Below are 24344 nucleotides of genomic sequence, written 5' to 3'. Positions count from 1 at the left end.
TTAGCTGTGTCTCCTGTTTCCTCTGGATCTTAGAGGAACAAAGGGATGAGGAGCCTGGCCTGGGGAGTTTGGAGGTGACCTGCATTCAAATCCTGCCCCACACACTTATTAGTTGTGTGATGTGAAGCAAGGCACCTCACCTCTCCAACCTCATTCCTCATAACCATGATGCTGTCCCCTCGGGGTTATGCCTGTGTGTTACAGATGGGTCATTGGACCATTCTCCTAAGGGTTCAGCACAGGGCTTGGCACCCAAAAAGAGCCCAGTCCTTTGGGTTCATTTCTTTCTCATCTCTGAACCCAGCCTCCTCCTTCATCAGGTTTCCAGGGAGGCTCACTAGAGAAAGCAGGAAGTAGGAAAAGAGAACAGTCCTTCCATTAGGGTATTCATTTTTTATTAAAGAATTACAGGCCGGGCATGGTCGCTCATGGCTGTAATCCCAACACTTTGGGAGGCTGAAGGGGGCAGATCAGTTGAGGTCAGGAGTTCAAGACCAGCCTGGCCAACATGGTAAAACCCTGTCTCTACTAAAAATACAAAAATTAGCTGGGCATGGTGGTATGCACCTGTAGTCCAAGCTACTCGGGAGGCTGAGGCAGGAGAATCGCTTCAACCTAGGAGGCAGAGGTTGCAGTGAGCCGAGATCACACCACGGCACTCTAGCCTGGGCGACAGAGTGAGACTCAATCTCAAAAAAAAAAAAAAAAAGAAAAAGAAAAAGAAAAAGAAAAAAAGAATTACGTACAAGAAGCTGCATGCAAATTATAAGTAGAACTTGACATAATTTCAAAAACTGAGCGCACCGTGTAACCTGCACGTGGTTGAAGAAACAGAACATTGCTGGTGCCTCAGAAGCCCCTCAAATACTCCTTCACTGTCACCACCACCCCCAAGGGTGAACACTACCCTGACTTCTGAAGCGGACATTAGTGTTGCCTGCCTTTCTATTTATGATACCTAGAATCATGCAGTGCATTCTCCTTTGTGACTGGCTTCGTTCATTCAACATCATGTTAATGAGAGTTATCCACTTTGATGAAGGTTAATTATAGATCGTTCATGCTTGTTGCTGTACAGTATTCCATTTTGTTTATCCGTTCCACTGTTGATGAGTATCTGGGGAGTTCCCAGTTTGGGGCTATTGCAGTAAGCACTGCTATGATCACTCCAGTGTGTGTGTGTGTGTATGTCTTTCAGTGAGCACATAGACACGTCTCTGCTAGGTATACACTTAGGAGTAGAATTGCTAGGTCATAAAATGTTCCACTTTAGTAGCTGCTGCCAAATAGTTGTCCAGTGTGATTATACCAGGCACTCACCTAAAAAAAAAAAAAAAAAAAAAAATCAGTGACGGGAGGTACTGTGCCCTCTTTCCCCAACAGTCAATCATTTGTTCAACCCATTTATGGAACTCAAATCTGTGCCAGGCCCAGGCCAGGGTGGGTAATTGGAATGCTCAGGTGGAAAGGCCAGGGGCTGGTGCTGGCCTCATGTGCCCTGAGATCTATTCCTCACCCTTCTCCTCCCCTGTGTCCTTGAGTGTTGTGGTAGTCGGTGGGTGGGTGGATCAGGGGTCGAGGTTGGCGCCGAGCCCTTCAGGCTAGGTTTCCCAGGCCCCTGGGTCAGCTGGACGGTGCTGCCTAGAGCCCAGCAGGTAGGAGAATGGAAGAAGCTTACAGGCTGTAGTTGCGTCTCTTCCATGGGGTGCAGTAGCATCACCTGTCTCCTTGTTCCTGCAGCCAGGGGCAGGAGAGTGGGGGAGGGGAAGGCAGCAGTGGCTTCCTACTGTCCTTGCCCCTCCAGCCAGGGGCGGGAGAGTGGGGGAGGGGAAGACAGCAGTGGCTTCCTACTGTCATGCCTCTTTGGTTTCCCCACTCTTCCATCACCTGGGTATCCAATTTCCTACAATCACTGCCAGTTTTAGATGCTTTTAGAATAGTTTCTCTCTTTCTGGTTAGACGCTCACTGATCCTGGCAGGGACCACCAGGGCCAGTGGGGAGATCTCCAGGCAAAAGGCCAAGTCTCATTCACTAAGACCATTCCACTGGCGGTGGCAGACCCAGGGGGATGATGGAGGGCCTAGATAAGCTCTAGATTGCCTGGGGAGTCACCAAAAGGATGGCTGCCAAATAAGTGCAGTAGCTCCTCTCAGACCAAGGAGCAATACGGGGAGGCCGCCTTCTGTCCTGCTGGCCAAGGCTGCTCCCTCCAAGGCATCCCTCTGTTTGGTTCTGTGGACCGGAGATCCAAGGGCCAGTCCTCAGTGTGAATTGCCTGGGATGGCTTCCTGGGTAGACAGTAGCCCCAGGAGTGGAGAATGGCATCTTGGACCTCATGGTATTCCCAGTGCCTTATGCACAGTAGGTGATAATAATAACTCACATGTGAGCATTTACTATATGTAGGCACTGTTCTGAGCACTTAGCATGTCTTAACTTATTAAGCATGTATTGTTGTGATCCCATTTTACAAATCAAAAAACTGGGGCACAGGGACTTAAAGTAACTGGTACCCAGTCAATATTTGTTGATGACAATAGCGTCAATAATTAGTGTAGCGGAGTGCTTTAAAACACTGGCTTTGGAATTCCAAGGATAATGGTTCAAATCTGAGTTCTGTCCCTTGCTAGTGTGGAAACTTCTTTAGTTTCCTTCATTCTTGTAAAATAAAAATAACGATGCCCACCTGACCAGGTTCCTGGGAGGATTAAATAATGAATGAGCATCAGTCAAGTAGTATGTGTGTGCGTGTGTGTGTACATACATATATACATGCACACACATTACACAAAATTGTCCTTTACCACATGTACATTACACTTCAATTTTTTTCAGTTGTATACTTGTTTGTTTATAATTAGTAATAACCCGAAAACAAGTCATAACCTTCAGCTTTAACAAATTAACAATTAGCTCAATTTATCTGATAAAATAATGTATATGATGAATTTGCCTATGATAATCTAGACCTTTGCCTCTAGTCATAAATTGCCCCTTTGGGGATCATATTAATAATCCCAGCGTATGAAATATATTTTAAACACTGCATTATTTTTAACTTTTTATGTTGAAATAGTTTCAGGTGCAAAATAGAATAAAGAATTGCCATACACCCTTTACCCAGATTCTCCAAATTCCCCAAATGTTAACATTTCGCTACCTTCGTTTTATCATTCTTTCTCTGCTTCTCTCTCTGTTTTTTTCTGAAACATTGAAGAGTAACTTACAAATCCAATGAGTCTTTATTCCTAAATACTTTGGTGTATATTTCCTAGAAATGAGGACATTTTCTTAAAAGATTATAAAAACCCAAAATATTAACATTGATATAATAGCATTATCTAATAAGATAACTTGTTTAAATTTTGTCAGCTGGGCGCGGTGGCTCACGCCTGTAATCTCAACACTTTAGGAGGCCGAAGCAGGTGGATCACCTGAGGTCAGGAGTTTGAGACCAGCCTAGCCAACATGGTGAAACCATGTCTCTACTAAAAAAAAAAAAAAATAGCCGGATGTGGTGGCACATGCCTGTAATCCCACCTACTCATCTAATGGGGAGGCTGAGACAGGAGAATCGCTTGCACCTGGGAGGCGGAGGTTGCAGTGAGCTGGGATCGCGCCATTGCATTCCAGCCTGGGCAACAAGAGGACAAAACTCCATCTCAAAAAAAAAAAAAAATTGTCAGTTGTCCTACTAATATCCTTTAGAGTACAATAAATGAATGGATTTTTCTGTTCCAGGATTTTGTTTCGTGGTCATGTCTTTTTAGCATTCTTCGATCTGGAGCAGTTCATTGGCCTTTGTCTTGTGACCTTGACATTTTTGAAGAGTAAAGGCCAGTTATTTTTGAACAGTGCTTCTCAATTTGGGCTTGTCTGATGCTTCCTCGTGATCTGAGTCAGGTTCTGCATTGTGGGCAGGAATACCACCAAAGTGAAGCATCATTCTCAGTGCAGTACATCAGGAGGCATTTGATATCTATGTGGTGATTTTCACTTTGATCACTTGGTTAGATGGTGCCTGCCAGATTTCTCTACTGTAAAATTACTGTTTTTCCTTTGCAATTTATAAACATCTTGTGGGAAGACACTTTGAGTCTATGTAAATATCCTGTTTCTCATTGTACTTTCACCCACCTGTTTCAGCATTCATTGGTGATGCTTGCTTAAATACACTACGACAGCTGTCAAATGATGATTTTTCTAATTCCATCATTCTTTTACATTTCATAGTCAGGATTCTACACTTATTTTTATCAGTATCGATAAAAAATTTTATGCTATAAACTGTAATCTCTTACTACCATTATTCCATTTGATGCTCAAATTGTGCCACATTGGGCCAATGGGAGCCCCTTCAAGCTGGGTCCTGTGTCCTTTTGACATGTTCCCATCATTTTTTGTGTACTCACTTACTTTTGGCAAGCTAGATGTGCATCTATATTTCCCTCATCCAAATCTGGAATCAGCCATTTCTCCAAACATTCCTGGTTCTTTTTGGTAGAGAATTTATACCTCAACTTTTAAAAAAGGAAGAAGCATGAGGAGGAGGAGGAGGAGGAGGAAGGGGAAGAGGAGGACTAGAAGGAGGAGGAGAACGAGGAGGACAAGGAGGAAGAGGAGAAATGCCCAAATTAAGAATTATACACATTGCAGTATATTTTAAGTGCTTACATTTTATAAAACCAATGGTTTTTAACCACCTCCCACAAAAAGTGATACAAGTATAATTGTGTTCCCCCATAAGATAGTTAAAACAAAAGCCTATGTTTGAGGTTCTTCTTGAATGTGGGTTCGAATAACTTCTCTTCCTCCCCGTCACACTCCATGATGGGCCTATCCTAGTGATACTCAAATGGGGAGGTATAGGGAATTCCGCAGTGTCACGGTGAACCTCAGGGAGCTCTGCTTGAGTTCTCTGAACCCTGACTTTGACTTCCAAACCCAGGCCAGCTTTAAAAAGGTATCTGTTTTATATACTGGTATATTGGGATTTTGAATTTTATTTTATTTTATTTATTTTTTGAGACAGGGTCTCACTGTGTCACCCCAGCTGGAGTGCAGTGGCAGAATCATAGCTCACTTCAACCTCGGACTCTTGGGCTCAAGCAATTCCTCCACTGTGGCCTCCTGAGTAGCTGGAACTATAGGCACGTGCCACCACTCCCAGCCAATTTTTTAATTTTTATTTTGTAGAGATGGGGTCTTGCTATGTTGCCCAGCCTGGTCTCAAGGGAACTTCCTGGCCTCCTGGCCTCAAGGGAACCTCCACCTCAGCCTTTCAGTCACTGGGATTATGGTCATGAGCCACCAAGTCTGACCTGGTGTATTGGGATTTCACTTTGTTTTGCTTGGGGAAGTTTGCAGGGAGTGGGGTGGGGAAGGTGGTTAAGAAGGGCCAAGACATCTGATTTCAAATCTTGGCTCTGGCAAGTGACTTAACATCTCTATGGATCAGCCTCCTCATCTGTAAAATGGGGATGTGGTGCCTCTGGAGGATCTTGCAGAGGGTGACATTATTCAATGCAGCCACTGGCACGTAAAAGCTGTAGATATGATGTTGGTGGTTGTCATGACTTCACATAAAGGCTGTGGCCTTTGGAGACGTCTACCCATTCTTAGATTCATCGCTTAAAATGATCCCTGAGAACCCCCACTACCCCCAGGGATTGTTGTTCACAAGTATCTCTCATGGCCCAGACCTGCAAGACCTCCATGCTGACCTGACGTTAGTCAAGCACCTGTATGCATCTGTGCATCAGGCATCTGTGTCAGTCAGGACACTTTCTGGTGCAAATGACAGAATTCCAACGCCTGTCAAGTTAAACAAAACAAGGATCTATAGGCTCTTCCTCCACCTTCAGGCATGGCTGGATCCAGGGACACAATTAATGATGTCCCCAAGTTACCAACTCTCTTCATCTCTTCTGGGAGTCAGTTTTCCTCTGTGTTGGCTTCACCTTGAGGCAGGCTCTTGTGCAGCAGCAAGATGTTCGATGGCCACGGGCTCATATCCCACCAGCTGTGCAACCCCCAAAAGGAGAGAGTGGCTTTTTCCCAGTCTGCAACTGTCTCAGGACTGATGCTTATTGGTCTGCTTGGGTCACGTGCCATCTCTGAACCAATCCCAGGTCATGTTCCGTGCTGGATCACTTCTGTTTGCCTCTCGATAGCCACTCTCCACCTTTTCCACCCTGCTGTGTGCCTTGGGAGGGCGACCCTTAGAGATGACAAAAACAAGCTCCCCTGCCTTCTGGGTTTAGGTTGGGTTCAGCAAATGGGAGGCACAAGAAGGAGACTGGAGGGCAAGAAGAGTAAGGTCAGAGTGTGCATTTTCCAGCTACTTCCCTCCCATGTCTCCATGCGCTGGCTGTGTGTGTCCACTGAAGGTTGCAGCTCCTGCTAAGGTGCTTTCTTCATACAGCACCATACTTCATGGGTCCAGTAATCCCTCCCTCCTTGCCCCTTCAGATATGGGAGGTGATGGCTTCCTGCTATTATTGCAAGACCCAAGACAGTGCACCAACTCTTGTTTGTTTCCCTAGATCCTGCCTTCACCTTAGTAAAGAGACCCTATATAACACTCTCCTCAGTGACAGAGTTGAATGTGCCACCTATGTCCTGCTAATACAAATGCTCGCTTCTGGAACACAGGTGAGGTCTGCCTTAACGGACCACAAAAAGAAGAGACAGAACAGTGCTACCGGAAAGAGAGCATCAAAGTGCTTTGTAAACCTCCAAGCTTCAGACCATGTTGTGGGTCAGTATGGAAAGTCAGAGTCCTTTTTTTTTTTTCTGAAACAGAGTCTTACTCTGTCGCCCAGGCTGGAGTGCAGTGGCGTGATCTGGGCTCACTGCAACCTCTGCCTTCCAGGTTCAAGCAATTCTCCTGCCTCAGCCTCCCAAGTAGCTAGGACTACAGGCTTGTGCCACCACACCCAGCTGATTTCTGTATTTCTCTTTAGTAGATACGGGGTTTTACCATGTTGACCAGGCTGGTCTTGAACTCCCCACCTCATGATCCACCCACCTCGGCCTCCCAAAGTGCTGGGATTACGGGCATGGCCACTGCGCCCAGCCTCTTTTGTTTGTTTTTTGGGGTTTTTTTTGTTTTGTTTTGTTTTGTTTTGTTTTGAGACAGAGTCGCACTCTGCCATCCAGGCTGGAATGCAGTGGTATGATCTTAGCTCACTGCAACCTCCACCTCCCAGATTCAAGTGATTCTCCTGCCTCAGCCTCCTGAGTAACTGAAATTATAGGCACGCGCCACCACATCGGCTAATTTTTTGTATTTTTGGTAGAGATGGGGTTTCACCATGTTGGCCAGGCTGGTCTCGAACTCCTGGCCTCAAGTGATCTCCCCACCTCAGCCTCCCAAAGTGCTGGGATTACAGGCGTGAGCCACCCAGCCTGGCCCAGAGTCCCTTTTAATCTTGGTTTCATCCTCCTTCCTCTGAGCTTCACCAAATGATGGAACGAGGAAGGGAGCTAGGTTTGGAGTCCCCTCTCTCTTCTATCTCCCTCTCTCTTATATTTCCCACTAGCTGTGTGACCTGAGCAAGCTTTTCTGAGCCTCTCTTAAATGAAGAAGCATTGCCTGCTTCCCCCATATGGTTGTGAACAGAATGAGATAAAATGATGGCCACGGGGAAGGATGCTGGCATCTAGAGTTCCCTGGTCACTGTGTGTTAAAACCTCAGGACTTTGTGACACTCTCAGGTGTCCCCTTCCTTCTTGTTTGTGATTCCTCTTGTTTCCATTGTGGCTACGGAAGATTCTAGTCCTCTGCCAGCCACTTTCTGCATGACCTTAGAGAAGACCACCTATACCTCCCATCCACTCCTCGCCGGTACGTTATGAAGATCAAAAGTGATAACACACTTTCACGGTCTTTCTGTCTCACCCCAACCTGCAGGAGGCCAAAAGCTCCTTGAAGGCAGGGATGTCATCTCTTTTGTCCCCTGTGTTATCCCCATGCCAAGGAGAGAGCAGCACAGACCAAGTGCCCAATAAGCAGGTGCTGAATAAACCAAGCCAAACAGAAATCAAGAAAGACCTGGTCGTTGTTGTTTGAGTCCTGGATATTAAAAGCAAAATGGGCCGGGCACGGTGGTTCAGCCTGTAATCTCAGCACTTTGGGAGGCCGAGGCGGGTGGATCATCTGAGGTCAGGAGATCAAGACCAGCCTGGCCAACATGGTGAAACCCCGTCTCTACTAAAACAAAAATTAGCTGGGCTTGGTGGCGCACACCTGTAATCCCAGCTACTTGGGAGGCTGAGACAGGAGAATCACTTGAACCCAGGAGGCAGAGATTGCAGTGCCCTGAGATCGCACCATTGCACTCCAGCCTGGGCAACAAGAGCAAAGCTCAGTCTCAAAAAAAAAAAAAAGCAAAATGGAGAAATGTAAAAACAGGGTTACAAACTGCCCAAATGGCCAGCCTCGCCGTGGGTGATAATAATAATATCACCTACACTACAGGCTTGTTTCAAGATTGAAATGAGATCATGTACGGAAGGCACTGGGCGCGGTACCACCCTGCAGCCAACGTTGGGCGGATTCTCTGGGAAGGAGTGACTTGGAGGATCAGCGCCTGGCTGAGAGGCCAACATGGGCTGAGCATGTCTCTGTCCCTGCCGGTCTGGCACTCGCTGCTGAGTTAATTGTGGATCTCAAGGAGGGAGGCTGTTGTCTTGGAGGAAGTTGTGTCTCTCTGTTTCCCTCAGGAGGGACACTGTGGCTGATAAAAAGGCAAAGAGAGGCTGGGTGCGGTGGCTTATGCCTGTAATCCCAGCACTTTGGGAGGCCAAGGTGGGGAATCACTTGAGGTCAGGAGTTCGAGACAAGCCTGGCCAACATGGCAAAACCCCGTCTCTACTGAAAATACAAAAATTAGCTGGGTGTGGTGGCGCATGCCTGTAATTTCAGCTATGTGGGAGGCTGGGGCAGGAGAATTGCTTGAATCTGGGAGCTGGAAATTGCAGTGAGCCAAGACTGCACCACTGCACTCCAGCCTGAGCGGCAGAGTGATACTCTGTCTCAAAAAAAAAAAAAAAAAAAAAAGCAAACAGAGACTCTGGGTTGGGCTGAGAGGACGAGAGGACACTAGACTCAGCTACTAACTTGAGCATCTGATGAATGATCTAATTTGTCTGGGCCTCAGTCTCCTCATGGAAAATCAGGATATTTACACCAGTTCCGTCTACTTCACAAGTAGTCCTGGGGAGCAAATTTTAAAAATGGCTAGAATTAGGAGCTCCTGGAAAATATAGGATCCCTAAAGAAGTTCAAGGGATCATTGAAACCTTTCCCTCCCTCCAAAACACACTTAGGCCCGAGGGCCCCCACAGCCTCATTTCCGAGACTCTTCCTCTACTCTCCGCCATCCCTTCCTCTCACCCTTTGCTCTAATCAATGAACCTTGCACAACTTCCCCAGGCTGGCTGCAAGAGAACTCTGTGCAAGGGCCTGGATTGAAATGTCCCTGGTTTCTATTGATCTGGAAGGGACTCCTCCTCTAGGATTGCTGAAACAGGGCACCCCGCAGGCGACAGCTCCGCAGGCAGCTCCTGTGAAGGGAGGAGAGGAGCCATCTCCACCCTCCTGGAAAGTGAGTCATCCTATCAACATGCCCTTCTGACATCACAGCTGGTTCTACCAGATCCCCCTAGAGCTGAGGCCTGCCCTTGCCAAGCCGGCCCTTGCCAGCCCTGGCCCTCCTCCGTTCTCTGGAATCAGAAGCAGAAGACACAAACGGACCAGGCCAGAACTCTCAGGACCCCAGAACCCCACTCTATTCAAAAGTCTTCCCAATGATCACCTTTGTAAAACAAAAACAATGATTACTGAATAACACAGAGTAAAAAGAGAAAATGTCCCCTCCCTGCCCGCCATCCCGGTCCACGCACCCAAAGAAACCATTATTAATAGCTCAATGTGGAAACATTCCAGATTTTGTCTAATGCATATTCAATGTTTAAAATTAACATTTAATTTTGCAACTAATACAGAAATCTTTCTTTTTTGAGGAAAAAAAAATGAAGCAGAGCAAAATCTGCTTTGACCTTTACCCACCACCTGAATCCACTCTTGCCACAGCCCGTGGGTTATCTCCACCTTTCTCTATGTGCTTTTATGTGTCCATATGTCTATGTCCATGGGAAATAGAAAGCTGTATTTTGTGTACATGTGTTTTATATAAATGCTGACATATATCACACCTATTATTTGCCAGTCGCAGTCACACTGAGTCTAAGGATCTCTTCAATGTTGGACATACATAGCTACCTTGCTCTAAGCATGTCAATGGTATTCTTTTACATAAATATATCAACATTTATTTATCCTTTTCTTATTGATAAATATTTAGGTTGTTTCCCATTTTTCTTACATCTTTTATAAAAATTTTTTTCAACTTTGACCAAATTCATTCATGTTCATGGTATTAATAAGTCAAATAATACAAGGCTTATAGAAAAAAATCAGTAATCAACCCCCAATTACATCCACTTCCGAGTCCTGCTCTGGTAAGAAAACGACTTGCCACTTTCAGGCCAGGCACAGTGGCTTAAGCCTGTAATTCCAGCACTTTGGAAGGCCAAGGCAGGCGGATCACCTGAGGCCAGGAGTTCCAGACCAGTCTGGGCAACATGGTGAAACCCCACCTCTACTAAAAATACACACACACACACAAAATTAGCCAGGCATGGAGGGGTGGGGTCAGGCACCTGTAGTCCCAACTATTCCAGAAGCTGAGGCAGGAGAATCGCTTGAACTCAGAAAGTGGAGGCTGCAGTGAGCCCAGATCATGCCACTGCACTCCAGCCTGGGGGACAGAGCCAGACCCCATCTCAAAAAAAAAAAAAAGGGGGAAAAGAAAATGACTTGCCACTTTCAGCTGTTTCTTCTGGTACTTACCTCCATATTTACAAATAAGATGCTAATATATGATTTCTTGATTTCTCAACCTTAGACATGATTGACTGCCTTCCTACTGTGGTGGAAGTGGATTTAATGCTTTACACTCACCATCCCACCAACTTGTCTGTCAATTATTCCCATATAATAGTTTTCCAGTTAAATCAGTATCCCCTGTTTACATTATTGTAACCATAGAACTACTTTTTCCTGCCAAACAGTGGTTCTGTACTTTAACTGCACATTGAACCACACAGGGAGTTTTAAACAATCTCAGAGCCCAGCCCACACCCTAGATCTAGTCAACCAGGCTGTCTGGGAGTGGGGTCCAGGTATCAGGATGTTTTGACACTCCCAAAGGGATTCCAATGTTTAGCCAAGAGCAAGAACCACTGTTGCTAAGCCACGTATGATTACGTTGTTTTCTTTGTTTAATATTTCCTCTAGGAAATATTTTTTTACACCTGCTTAGATTTCTATGTTTCTATCACAAATTCTTTTAAAACTCTCCAACAGAAGTGTAAAACCCCTCTGGATGCTATTGTCTACACTGTCAAGCACAACATCATTTAGAAATTCCATTTCCCACAAGGATGCTCTGGAGCCATCCTACTCCACTACAGAAAGCTCATTCTGTCTGTGTGGTCCACCCACAACTCTCTCTCTTCTGTGTTGCTTTCTGTATTTCCTGGGTCTCTTATCTTTCTCTTTCTTGATACTCTCTTCTTTTTGGTAGAGCAGATCCTCTAGTAGCTTTCTGAGAAAGGGTGCATGGGAGTATATTTTTTGAGACCTTGTATGTCTGAAAATGTTTTTATGCTACCCTCAAACTTGAGGGACTGAGACTTCGGCTTGGAATTCTAGAATTCTAGAGTTGGAAATTATTTTTGCTAAGAATTTTTGAAACCATTACATTTGGGCTCCCATTGTGTATTTGGAGAAGTCCAATGCCATTCTCATTCCTGATCTTGTGTATAAAGCCTGTATTGTCTTTATAGAAGTTCTTGGGCTGTTCTCTTTAATTTGTGTAGTCTGAAGTTTTGTGATTATGTGACTCTATTTTATTCATTTTTCTGGGCATTTGATAGTTCCTTTCAACCTGAAAGTCATGTTCTTGAAAAATTTTTTTTAGATAGCATCTCACTCTGTCACCCAGGCTGGAGTGCAGTGGCACAATCACAGCTCACTGAAACCTCCACCTCCTGGGCTCAGATGATCCTACTATATCAGCCTCCTGAGTAGCTGGGACTACAGATGTGTGCTACCATCCCTGGCTAATTTTTATTATTTTTAGTAAAGATGGGTTTTTGCCATGTTGCCCAGGCTGGTCTTGAACTCCTGGGCTCAAGCCATCTGCCTGTTTTAGCCTCCCAAAGTGCTGGGATTACAGGTGTGAGAAAAAATTTTACAAATTAGTCTTATAACAATTTTCTGTACCCCGTATTTTCTTTTTCTGAAATTTCTATTAGTTGTATCTTGGACCTCTTGGATATTTTTCTTTTCTATTTTTATCTCTTTCTATTTCTCTTCTTATCCTACTTTTGAAGGATTTCTTTAACTTTTCCTGCCTCAAACTCCCATGGAATGTTTTATTTCTACTTTCACATTTTCCATTTACAAGAACTCTTTCTTGTCTTCTGGTAGCTTCTTGCAGCAGACATTTTTGGTGCCCTACCCACAAATCCTTGGCATTAGCTCCTGCATGATGCCCAAGGCTATTTTCTGTAAATATCTATGACTGTCTGCACAAGGGCTGTTTTCTTCCAAGTAGCATCCTCAGCCTGAGTACAGGACAAGCTGGAAGAAAGTAAGATCAATTCCTTTAGAAGCAGTTGGTGGATTATTGCCCATTGATTGGGATGCTTCTGCAGCAAGTTCTACACCATCTCTTGGAGTTTCCTAGTAATATCGAGCTCCAGCTGTCTACAACGCTAACTGGCTGGATAGCACACCTTGTATTGGCTTCCCTCACTTCCCTATCTCACTTCCCCAATCCTCAACTTGTATTTTCTGTGAATACCTGCCAAAATTTACTTATACTGGAATCATTGTCTCAGAGTCTGCTGCTGGGAAAACCCAAACCAAGATACCCTGATATGGTTTGGATGTGTGTCCCCACCCAAATCTCATGCAGAATTGTAATCCCCAGTGTTGAAGGTGGGGCCTGGAGGGAAGTGATTGGATCATGGGGGCTGATTTCCCCACTTGGTACTTTATAGTGAGTGAGTTATCATGATATCTGGTTGTTTAAAGTGTGTGGCATCTCCCCCATCTCTCTCTTGCTCCTTGCTCTGGCCGTGAAATATGTCCCTGCTTTCCCTTCGCCTACCACCATGATTGTAATCTTCCCAAGGCCTTCCCAGAGGCAGAAGCCCCTGTGCTACCAGTATAACCTGCAGAACTCTGAGCCAGTTAAACCTCTTTTCTTTATAAATTACCCATATCAGGTATTTCTTTACAGCAGTGCAAGAATGGCCGCCCCTCCTTTTTAAAAGTAAAATCTTATTCTTGTCTTATGGATGCAATAGCTCATTATTTCTGTAAGAATATGAATTATAGTGAGATGTAACTTTTTTTTTTGAGACAGAGTCTCACTCTGTCACCCAGGCTGGAGTGGAGTGGAGCAATCTCGGCTTACTGCAAGCTCCACCTCCCAGGTTCACGCCATTCTCCTGCCTCAGCCTCCCGAGTAGCTGGGACTACAGGTGCCTGCCACCACGCCCAGCTAATTTTTTGTATTTTTTAGTAGAGACAGGGTTTCACCATGTTAGCCAGGATGGTCTCAATCTCCTGACCTCGTGATCCGCCTGCCTTGGCCTCCCAAAGTGCTGGGATTACAGGAGAGCTAGCTTTTTAAAAAGGCACACACCTGCTTCTATGCGGAGAACTTAGCTTGGCCCATAATATCTAGGCTAATTTTCTGAGTCTTCTCTAGTGATAATTCTCCAGTGTCCTGCTGAGGAAGGATACATGCCTGGCTGGCAGCATCCTTAGAGCCAAGGAAGGGCTAGGGTTCACACAGACTTTCACATATCATCCCCGTTTTTAGTATAGTGTCTCCCCCTCCCTTCCGCCATGTCTAGTGTCTTTTATTTTTTTGGGATGACATTTCGCTCTTGTTGCTCAGGCTGGAGTGCAATGGCACCATCTCGGCTCACTGCAACCTCTACCTCCCAGGTTCAAGTGATTCTCTTGCCTCAGCCTCATAAGTAGCTGGGATTACAGGCGCCTGCCACCACACCTGGCTAATTTTTTGTGTTTTTAGTAGAGACGGGGTTTCACCATGTTGACCAGGCTGGTCTCAAACTCCTGACCTCAAGTGATCCACCCGCCTTGGCTTCCCAAAGTGTTGGGTTTACAGGCATGAGCCACTGCACCCGGCCTCTAGTGTCCTTAAGTCTCATTTTTCTGTAGAACAAATTTCTGGCAAGGTCAGGAAAGGGTAGTTGCCCGGCCACCCCAGATTTGAAAGGGGATCCAAGTGGTTATTCCAGTTATAACTGCTATGCAAAAAATCACCCCAAACTAATTAAAATAAAAACACTGATTTTACTGTCTCTCATACTTTCTGTGGCTGAAGAATTTGGGAAGGGCTCAGCTGGGTGGTTCTAGTTTGGGATCTCTCATGCTGTTGCAGCCAAACAATGATTGAAACTGGATTAGCATGCAGCTGGCAAAGCATCTATCTCTCTTTCTCTGAAGTCTCAGGTCTTTTCCATGTGGTTTCTCCATATGAGCTGTTTTAAGCTTCCTCACAGTATGGCAGTGTCAGGGCAGTCAAACTGTTCACATAGAGATTTATAGTTTTAGCATGAGAGTTCCAGCCTTGGAAATTATGCACCATCACTTCCACTGAATTCTATTGTTATAAATGAGTCACCTGAATTGAGCCTGCCTCAACTCAAGGGGAGGGGACCTAGACTATATCTCTCAAGAGGAGGAATGTCACAGTCACACTGTGGAATAGCATGTGGAATGGGAGATATTTGTAGTTGCTATCTCTGGAAAACACAATCTCTACAGTGGTCTCACCACCTGTTATATGGGGTTCCTAGTTTTACTTCTGTTTTCAAGCCCATTCCACCTCTGTCTTAGTCCATTTTGTATTGCAATAGCAGAATACTATAGACTTGGTAATTCATAAAGAAAATAAATGTATTTGGCTCACAGTTCTGGAGGCTGGGAAGTCCAAGAGCATGGTGCAAGCATCTAGTGAGGGCCTTTGGGCACCATCATCCATGACAGAAGCTGAAAAGGCAAGACAGTATGGGAGCAAGAGGGGGACAAACTGGATTTTACAACAAGCTCACTTTTGTAGTAATGAACCCACCCCTGTGACAATAACATTAATCCATCCATAAGAGCAGGGAGTCCTCATAACCTAATCACTTCTGATTAGACCCCACCTGCCAACACTGTTGCACTGGGGATTAAGTTTCCAACACAAGGTCTTTGGGGGACACATTCAAATCATAACAACCTTCAACACATCATTCTGACTAAATTTCTGGCATTTGGGGTTTTAGTCCATAGATCTTTCTGTTTCTTGTGGGGAGACCCCTTGTACAGGTGTGCAGGTTGGGCAGCACACAGTGGAACCGTATCTTAGGGGTGCCATTCACCTTGTAAACATTTTTGCTTTGTCCACTTATTATGATAATGTTCCAGCAGGTAGCAGTAAAGGGCGGGAGGAACAGCACATTATATCACTTTCCCACTAGATGGATGTCAAGCACCTAGAGGAAAGGAAGACACGTCTCCATGCAAAGACTACAGGCTAACAGGTACACTGACTGCTGGTTGATATTTCCTTCTGCAGGCATTTTCAGCTCTACCAAACTCACCTGCTTTCCACCTTCCAAAAATGTGTTTAAAACTCTCATCTGCGGCCGGGCGCAGTGGCTCACGCCTGTAATCCCAGCACTTTGGGAGGCCGAGGAGGGCGGATCATGAGGTCAGGAGATCAAGACCATCCTGGCTAACACGGTGAAACCCCATCTCTACTAAAAATACAAAAAATTAGCCAGGCATGGTGGTGGGCGCCTGTAGTCCCAGCTACTCAGAGAGGCTGAGGCAGGAGAATGGCGTGAACCCGGGAGGCGGAGCTTGCAGTCAGCCGAGATCATGCCACTGCACTCCAGCCTGGGCGACAGAGAGAGACTCCGTCTCAAAAAAAAAAACCACCAAAAACAAAATTCTCATCTGCTATTTTCCTGTCTCTGCTTCATTTTGTTTCTTTTATGAGTTTATACCTTTTTAGTTCATTGACTCTGATTTTGGTTGGGCTTTGGGAGGGGGCAGACAAAAATGAATGCCTTCAATCTATGAAGTGAAAGTGCCATGTTTTCCATTTTTCCCCCAGTGTAGATTGCTGCAATGATGCTTCCCTACACACGTGAGTATTCATACCCCTTTGTACAGTTTACTTTTACAAAAATGGATCGTGCTGTACATATCATTGGACGATTCGCTTTTTTTCACTTAATATATTCTGGACATCTTTCAATGTCAGCATATATAGATTTATCTTACTCTTTATGAAAGCTGCATAATGTTCCAAGGTAGGGACAGAAGTCCTATTCCAGAGGAGAGAAAAAAGAAAAAAGTACCCGTTCATCATTCCTTATCCCCCAGTGGGTGGGGATGACAGCAGGGCAGGCATCTCTGCTGTCAAGGAGCAGGATTTGGTGGGTGGGAATGGGTTGCACATAGTTTTAACCATATCTTTGCCTCTGTATTTACATAATTAGAGTTATAGTGTGGACAACTCAGATTCTGATTTTTTCCCTTTGGCTTTTTTCCTATAAACCATGATTTCTCAATTGTGGCACCATTGACATTTTGGACCAGATAATTCTTTGTTGCAGAAGCTGTCCTGTGCATTACAGGATGTTTAGTACATCTTGGCCTCCACCACTAGATACCCACCACTTTCCCATAGGTGACAATAAAAAATGTCTCCATTCATTGCTTAATGTGCCCCAGGGAAACAAATCACCCCCTATTGAAAACCACTGCTATAAACTGATCTGAAGACCTCTTAGCAATCTACAACGCAGTTAGTAAAAACCCAGTTTTTACTTCTTGCGTTTCTGTCACAACTAGTTATTTATTAATTGGGGAGAACATACTTTCTCAGCACTCTATTCCCCTGTGTGCTCAGATAAGGGTTTCATTTCTCTTAACTTACTCTTGAGTTTTGTTTCCTGTCAAATTTATTTGCTGGCTTTCTTTCAAAATATGTCAAAAAACTCAAATGTAATACATATTTATTGTGGAAAATTGGAAGATACAGACAAGCTCAGGGAAGAAAAGTTTAAAATTTCCTTAAACCCCCTCGAGATAACCACTGATAACATAATTTTGGTCATTATTCTATTTTTTTTTTTTTTTTTTTTAGACAGAGTTTCACTCTTGTCACCCAGGCTGGAGTGCAATGGCACAATCTTGGCTCACTGCAACCTCCACCTCCCAGGTTCAAGCAGTTCTCCTGCCTCAGCCTCCCGAGTAGCTAGGATTACAGGTGCCTGCCACCACACGCAGCTAATGTTTTGTATTTTTAGTAGAGACAGGGTTTCACCATGTTGGCCAGACTGGTCTTGAACTCCTGACCTCAGGTCGTCTGCCCTCCTCGGCCTCCCAAAGTGCTGAGATTACAGGCATGAACCACCGCTCCCGGCCCTGTTATTCTTATTTTTTAAGAGATGGGGTCTTTCCATGTTGCCCAAGTTGAAGGGCAGTGGCTATTCACAAGTGCAATCATGGCACACTATAACCTCAAACTCCTGGCCTCAAGCAATTCTCCCACCTCAGCCTCTCAAGTAGCTGGGACTATAGGCACATGCCACCGCACCTGGCTAGGTGATTATTTTTGTAGCCTTTTAGTTTTTTTCTCTCTCTTCTTCTGTGTAGAATGTAAGCATCCATGTATACACACACACACATTTGTATAAAATTTTAAGGAAAACCCTTCTTCTCCAGGTCCTAACATTGTAATGTCTCCCCCTGCTTTAAGTTCCCAGAGTACTTTGCAATCCCTTCTCATTTGTGCATCCAGGTGTCTCCACCTTATAGCTTAAGTTCTGGTGTCTATGGTGATTAAGGCCATCACTTATTGGTATCTTTTTTTTGAGACATAGTCGCACTCTGTCATCCAGGCTGGAGTGCAGTGGTGTGATCTCGGCTCACTGTGACCTCCACGTCCACGTCCCAGGTTCACGTGATTCTCCTGCCTCAGCCTCCCAAGTAGCTGGGATTACAGGCGCCCGCCACCATGCCCAGCCAATTTTTGTATTTTTAGTAGAGACGAGGTTTCACCATGTTGGCCAGGCTGGTCTCGAACTCCTGACCTCAAGTGATCCACCTGCCTCGGCCTCCCAAAGTGCTGGGATTACAGGCATGATTATTGGTATCATTTTTGAAATACAGCAAATAACTCCTGTTCCCTTTCAAAGTATAACTTTAAGAACATTAAAAACGCAACTGTTATACAAGTGAGCATGCACCAAGATACATATAACTTGTTAATGGGGGACCCAGCAGTATGGTAAAGATTAGTGCAAAAGAGAATTAGAGGGAAAAGGGTTATATAGCCCATCAAGAAAGACACACTAAAATCAGTTTGTTAGGTTAGAGACAAAACTGATTAATAGCCAACAGGGCAAATAAAACGGTAACCTTTGGGGTTCTCTTTTCTACTAGACAAAAATCATTTGCATCTCTATCAAACAAAATTCTACAAATTAGCACATAACTTTATAGAATCTGGGCCCCAGTCAATAGTAAAGTTGAAGTCAAACAAAGGCACGTCCCTCAGATTATGCAACAATCCGGGAGTGGTCTGTTAAGCAATGCCCAGCGTGCACTGAAGTGACGCACAGTCTTCTTCTTGCCTTATTTGCCACGTTTGGGATCATTTTTCTCAATATCCCATAGTTCCCCAAGCACACTCTGCACAGTATTTCCCTAAGGGAAAGTGGACAAGATTTCTGTGGTTCCTTGTCATCTCTCATCTTCCTCTCCTCTACCCACACTCTAAGAAGGTGAGACCAGTCCCCAGGGACAGGTATTTCCAATTAGTTACTGCACCTGGCCTGGCTTCCTCTTCCATATGGCCTTCCTTCCTTCCTTCCTTCCTTTTTCTTTCCTTCCTTCCTTCCTTTTCATTTCTCTCTCCCTCCCTCCCACCTTTCCTTTCCTTCCCTCCCATCCCTCCCTCCCTCCCTTCTCTCCTTCCCTCCTTCCCTTCCTCCTTTTCTTTCCTCCCTCACTCCCTTCCTTCCTATCTTTCTTTTCTTGAACCTTCCCTTTTTTCCTTCCTTCTTTCTTCCCCTCTTCCCTCATTTCCTCCCTTCCTTTCTTCCTCCTCTCCCTTCCTTTCTTTTCTTCCTCTTTCTTTCTTCCCTCCCTCCCCTCACTCTCCTCCCTCTTTCTTTCTTTCTTTCTTTTTTTTTTTTGGTGGACTCTGGCTCTGTCACCCAGGCTGGAGTGCAGTGGCACAATCTCAGCTCACCGCAACCTCAGCCTCCTGGGTTCAAGCAATTCTCATGCCTCAGCCTCCCGAATAGCTGGGATTACAGGTGCATACCTCAACGCCCAGCTGATTTTTGTATGTTTAGTAGAGACGGGGTTTCACCATGTTGTCCAGGCTGGTCTTGAACTCCTGATCTCAAGTGATCTGCCCACCTCAGCCTCCAAGTGCTGAGATTACAGGCGTGAGCAACTACACTGGCCCCTCCTTCCTCCTTCTTATTCTTTCCTTTCTTCCTCCTTCCTTCATCCTTCTCTCCCCCTCTGTCTCCCTCCCTGCCTTCCTTTCTTCCTTCTTCCCTTCTTACTTGCTTTCATTTTTATGAATATATAACTTTCATGGAGATATAATTCACATACCAAAGTGTACAATTCAATGGGTTTTTTAAGGATATTCACAGAGTTGTGCAATCAGTTTTAAAACATATCCATCACCCTAAAAAGAAACTCTATACCCAATACAGTCAGTCCCCATTTCTGCCCAGTCCCCAGCAACCTATAATCCACATTCCGTCTCTATGGATTTGCCTATTCTGTCCATTCTGTATAAATGGAACCATACAACACGTGGGCCTTTTGTGTCTGGTTTCTTTCACATTTTCAAGGTTCATCCATGTCATAGCATGGATCAGTACTTCATTCCTTTTTATTATCATGTAATAGTCTATAGGATAGATATACCAGGTTTTGTGTATCCATTAATTAGTTGATGGGCATATGAGTTGTTTTCACTCTTTGGCTATTTTGAAAAATCCTGCTATAAACATTAATTACAAGTTTTGGAGGGGACTTATGTTTTAATTTCTCTTGAGTATAATATACCTAGGCATGAAGTTTCTGGCTCATGCAGTAACTGTGTTTAATCTTTCTAGGAACTATCAAGCTGTTTTCCAAAGTGGCTGCACCATTTTGCATCCCCACCAGCCCTGAATGTATAAGGGTTCTAATTTCTCCACATCTTGTTAACACTTGTTACTATCTATCTTTTTTATTACAGCCATCCTAGTGGGCTAGAAGTGGTATCTCATTGTGGTTTTGTGGCCTTGCTTCTTAAACCAATCTTGCACAGACACCAATTTTGCACACAATCGGAGGTACCCAGCACCGTGGCATCAGGTTATAAATTTCCATTCATGGATTAAGTCTGATCAATGAGTGAAGACTGCCTTTCTGAGCCATCCCACAGGTGGGGGGTCTCAAAGGGGTATGGCCGCTACACCAAGCCCTGCCCACCATGGGGAGATAATCTAGAAAGATGCTCTTTTGGCCACATCAGGATCAAGTTCTTGCAGTAAATAGCAGCAGTAAGTGCCATGGTTTGTAACGTGAGGCAGTAGACAGAGGAATGCAGCCTGGCCCTGGGCTGGGCCCCCTCAAGGAGGTCCCAGGTCTCCCTATGGTGTCATTTGAGGCCTGCCCAAAACAAAATGACCTCCTTCACCACCCTGCCATACTGTCAGAGATTCCACCACATTCCCAGAGGTAAGTAAATAAGTTGCCACCTTTTAAAAGTGTGAATCCTTCTGGGAGGGGTAAGCATCTTGCAAGAAGTCCATACCTTATTGTGAATTAGCTTATCAGATAGATGCCAACCCACACCCTGCAGGGACAGGACTCAGAGGAAGTGGGAGTTTTGAGTCATTTGGAAGGGTGGGAACAGGATATGAGGGAGCTCTGGTAGAAAAGGGGCAGCAATGCTCAAGAGGTGACATTTCAGGATGCCAAGATGGGGCCAGAATTGGGTCAATGGGGCTCAGGGAAGGTTTTCATCTTCATTCATCAATGGACAGTGGTCATGATTCATTTATTCTATGTCACACATTGTGCTAAGTGCTTTGCATACAATTTTTCTATTTTATTTATTTAACAAACACTTACATAGCACCATGTGCCACCACCTACCTCTCAAACCCCACATGCCACATCTTGTTAGCTTCCCCTAAAATATGATTCCCGAATCTGAGCATTTCTCACCACCTTCCCAACCATCCTCCTCACTTTCCTGGTTTCCTGCAGGTCTCCCGGCTGGTGACTCTGCTTCCACATTTGCAGTTAGAGCAATCCTTTATAAAGCAATATCTCTCCTGCATTCTACATGTGCCAATGGCTTCGTATCTTGGTCACTACTGTAGTCATTACAATAGGGTGCTACTTGAACCATCCCTCTTACCTGGCTGACATTACTTGCCTACTGGCTCAGCCACAGGACACCTGCTTTTGCTCCAACACACCAGCATGCTTCTTGCAGGGCCATTGCAATTACTATCGTGTTCTCCCTAGAACATTCTTCCCCCAGAATCTGCCTTGCTGATGCCTTCACTTCTTCAAGTCTCAGCTTAAATGTCACCTTCTCAGAGAGACCTTTCTTAACACTGCCTCCTCCATCTCAAGGAGCCCTGTATTGCCAGCTTGCTCACTGTCAGAAAAGAGGATTACAAATATAGAAAGAAAACTAGAATGAGTTCTATGGTGTTAGATTGGAATTGGAGGCATGAAATGTACTCATAGTTTTCAATATACACAAACAAATGCAGAAATAAATAGATGTATAAATGTGTGTCTGCATGTATATGTTATTGAATGTATACATACATATATTCTCTAGCTCAGCCTGGGAGCAGCAATAGTTCAATAACAATGAGCACACTCATGCCCTGATGTTGGCTTCTAAACACTAGTCTCCACTAAAAGGAATCAGGATCCCTTTGAGCAATGGTTGATTCCAGGGCTGGAACAGGAAAAGTACGAGATGAACCAGGAGCAAATTTTGTGCCAAAAACAAGAAAGCGATCAGAGGACGATAGGACAGGTAAAAGGGATTCAGGAGCCAGTTGGAAGGGGCTCCCACCAGCAAATAGAAATGATTTGAGCATCAAAATAACTCATGATAATAATGGATTATAACTCATTGAATAAAATAGATATCCATGAGTCCATAATAATATAAATAACTGCTGGGCCTGGTGGCTCACCTCTGCAGTCCCAGCACTTTGGGAGGAAAAGGTGGGTGGATTACTTGAGCCCAGGAGTTCAAGACCAGCCTGTGCAACATACAAAGACCCCCATAGCTACAAACAATTTTTAAAAATTTAGCCGGGCATAGTGGCAAGCGCCTGGGGTTCCAGCTACTTGGGAGGCTGAGGTGGGAGGATCACTTGAGCTTGGGAGGTCAAGGCTGTAGTGAGCAGTGATCGTGTCACTGCACTCCAGGCTGGGCAACAGAGCAAGTCTCTGCCTCAAAAAACAAACAAAAAGCTGGGTGCCGTGGCTCACGCCTGTAATCCCCCACTTTGGGAGGCCAAGGCGGGCGGATCACGAGGTCAGGAGATTGAGACCACCCTGGCTAACACGGTGAAACCCCATCTCCACTAACGAAACACAAAAAAATTAACCAGGCATGGTGGCAGGCACCTGTAGTCCCAGCTACTTTGGAGGCTGAGGTAGGAGAATGGTGTGAATCCGGGAGGCAGAGCTTGCAGTGAGCCGAGATTGCGCCACTGCACTCCAACCTGGGCGACAGAGCGAGACTCCATCTCAAAAAAAAAAAAAAAGCAAACAACAACAACAAAAAACCAATAATATAAATAATTAAATAGAAAGTTTGATGAGGACTAGGATAATTACATAGTTTTCAAAATGCCTTAACCCTTCTTTTCTAGGTCTTTGTAGTCAGAATTTTTTTAATAAAAAAAATTTAAACAAAGAAAATACCTCAGTCCCAAGTATGTATTCATTAAAAACTTAAAAAGGGCCAGGCACAGTGGGTCACGCCTGTAATCCCAGCACTTTGGGATTTGGTGACATTTAATATCCCCTGAGGAGGGCAGATCACAAGGTCAGGAGTTTGAGACCAGCCTGGCCAACATGGTGAAACCCCATCTCTACTAAAAATACAAAAACAATTAGCTGGGTGTGGTGGCAGGCACCTGTAATCCCAGCTACTCGAGAGGCTGAGGCAGGAGAATTGCTTGAACCTGGGAGGCAGAGGTTGCAGTGAGCTGAGATCGCACCACTGCATTCCAGCCCGGGTGACAGTACGAGATTCTGTCTCAAAAAAAAAAAAAGCATAAAAAGAGTCACTTTACAGTAAAGAAATCTGGCATACACTACCCTGATAATCAACTGATTGAAGTTAATATCTTCAGTAATGGGACCAAGAAAACTGTATGCCACCTGGTAGGATGCAATGAGAAGAACACAGCTTTATTTCTGTGATATTTCTGCCAGAGATGCATAATCTGAATCTAATTATGAAGAAACATCAGATAACCCCATTCAGGAATATGTCACAAAATAACTCACAAATAATCTTCAAAAAGACACTAAAAAACTGTCATAAATGGAAAGAGATTTTTAAAAATGACCACTAAATGCTACACGTGGTTACTGAGGGGATCTTTTTGCTCTAAAGCAGTGGTCCCCAACCTTTTTGGCACCAGGGACTGGTTTTGTAGAAGACAATTTGGGGGTGGGGGGATGATTTTGGGATGAAACTATTCCACCTCAGATCATCAGGCATTAGTTAGATTCCCTTAAGAAGGCTGGGCGTGGTAACTCATGCCTATAGTCTCAGCACTTTGGGAGGCCGAGGTGGGTGGATCACCTGAGGTCAGGAGTTCGAGACCAGCCTGGCCAACATGGAGAAACCCTGTCTCTACTAATAACACAAAAATTAGCTGAGCATGGTGGTGCACACCTGTAATCCCAGCTACTAGAGAGGCTGAGGCAGCAGAATCGCTTGAATCTGGGAGGCAGAGGTTGCAGTGAGCTGAGATCACGCCACTGCACTCCAGCCTGGATGACAAAGTGAGACTCCATCTCAAAAAAAAAAAAAAAAATCCCATAAAGAGCATGCATCCTAGATCCCTTGCATGTGCAGTTCACAGTAGGGTTTGA

The 24344-nt window shown here is 44.8% G+C and overlaps 1 long non-coding RNA gene across 2 annotated transcripts in view; it reads left to right on the top strand.

Moving 5' to 3' along the window:
* Nucleotides 1–16325, top strand: part of LOC115931068 (uncharacterized) — a 33605-nt gene extending 17280 nt beyond the window's left edge. Inside the window, exons 3-4 of one of the 2 annotated variants that reach the window (XR_008672328.2) lie at nucleotides 15588–15703; nucleotides 16282–16325. This is a non-coding gene — a long non-coding RNA (uncharacterized lncRNA). The remainder of the gene's footprint in view (nucleotides 1–15587; nucleotides 15704–16281) is intronic. The other variant, XR_004067636.3, reaches the window with a different exon arrangement.
* Nucleotides 16326–24344: the final 8019 nt, after the last annotated feature.

This window comes from Gorilla gorilla, chromosome 18, assembly GCF_029281585.2.
Source record: "Gorilla gorilla gorilla isolate KB3781 chromosome 18, NHGRI_mGorGor1-v2.1_pri, whole genome shotgun sequence".
Classification (NCBI taxonomy): Eukaryota; Metazoa; Chordata; class Mammalia; order Primates; family Hominidae; genus Gorilla; species Gorilla gorilla.
This window is presented reverse-complemented; position numbering and strand designations above follow the sequence as displayed.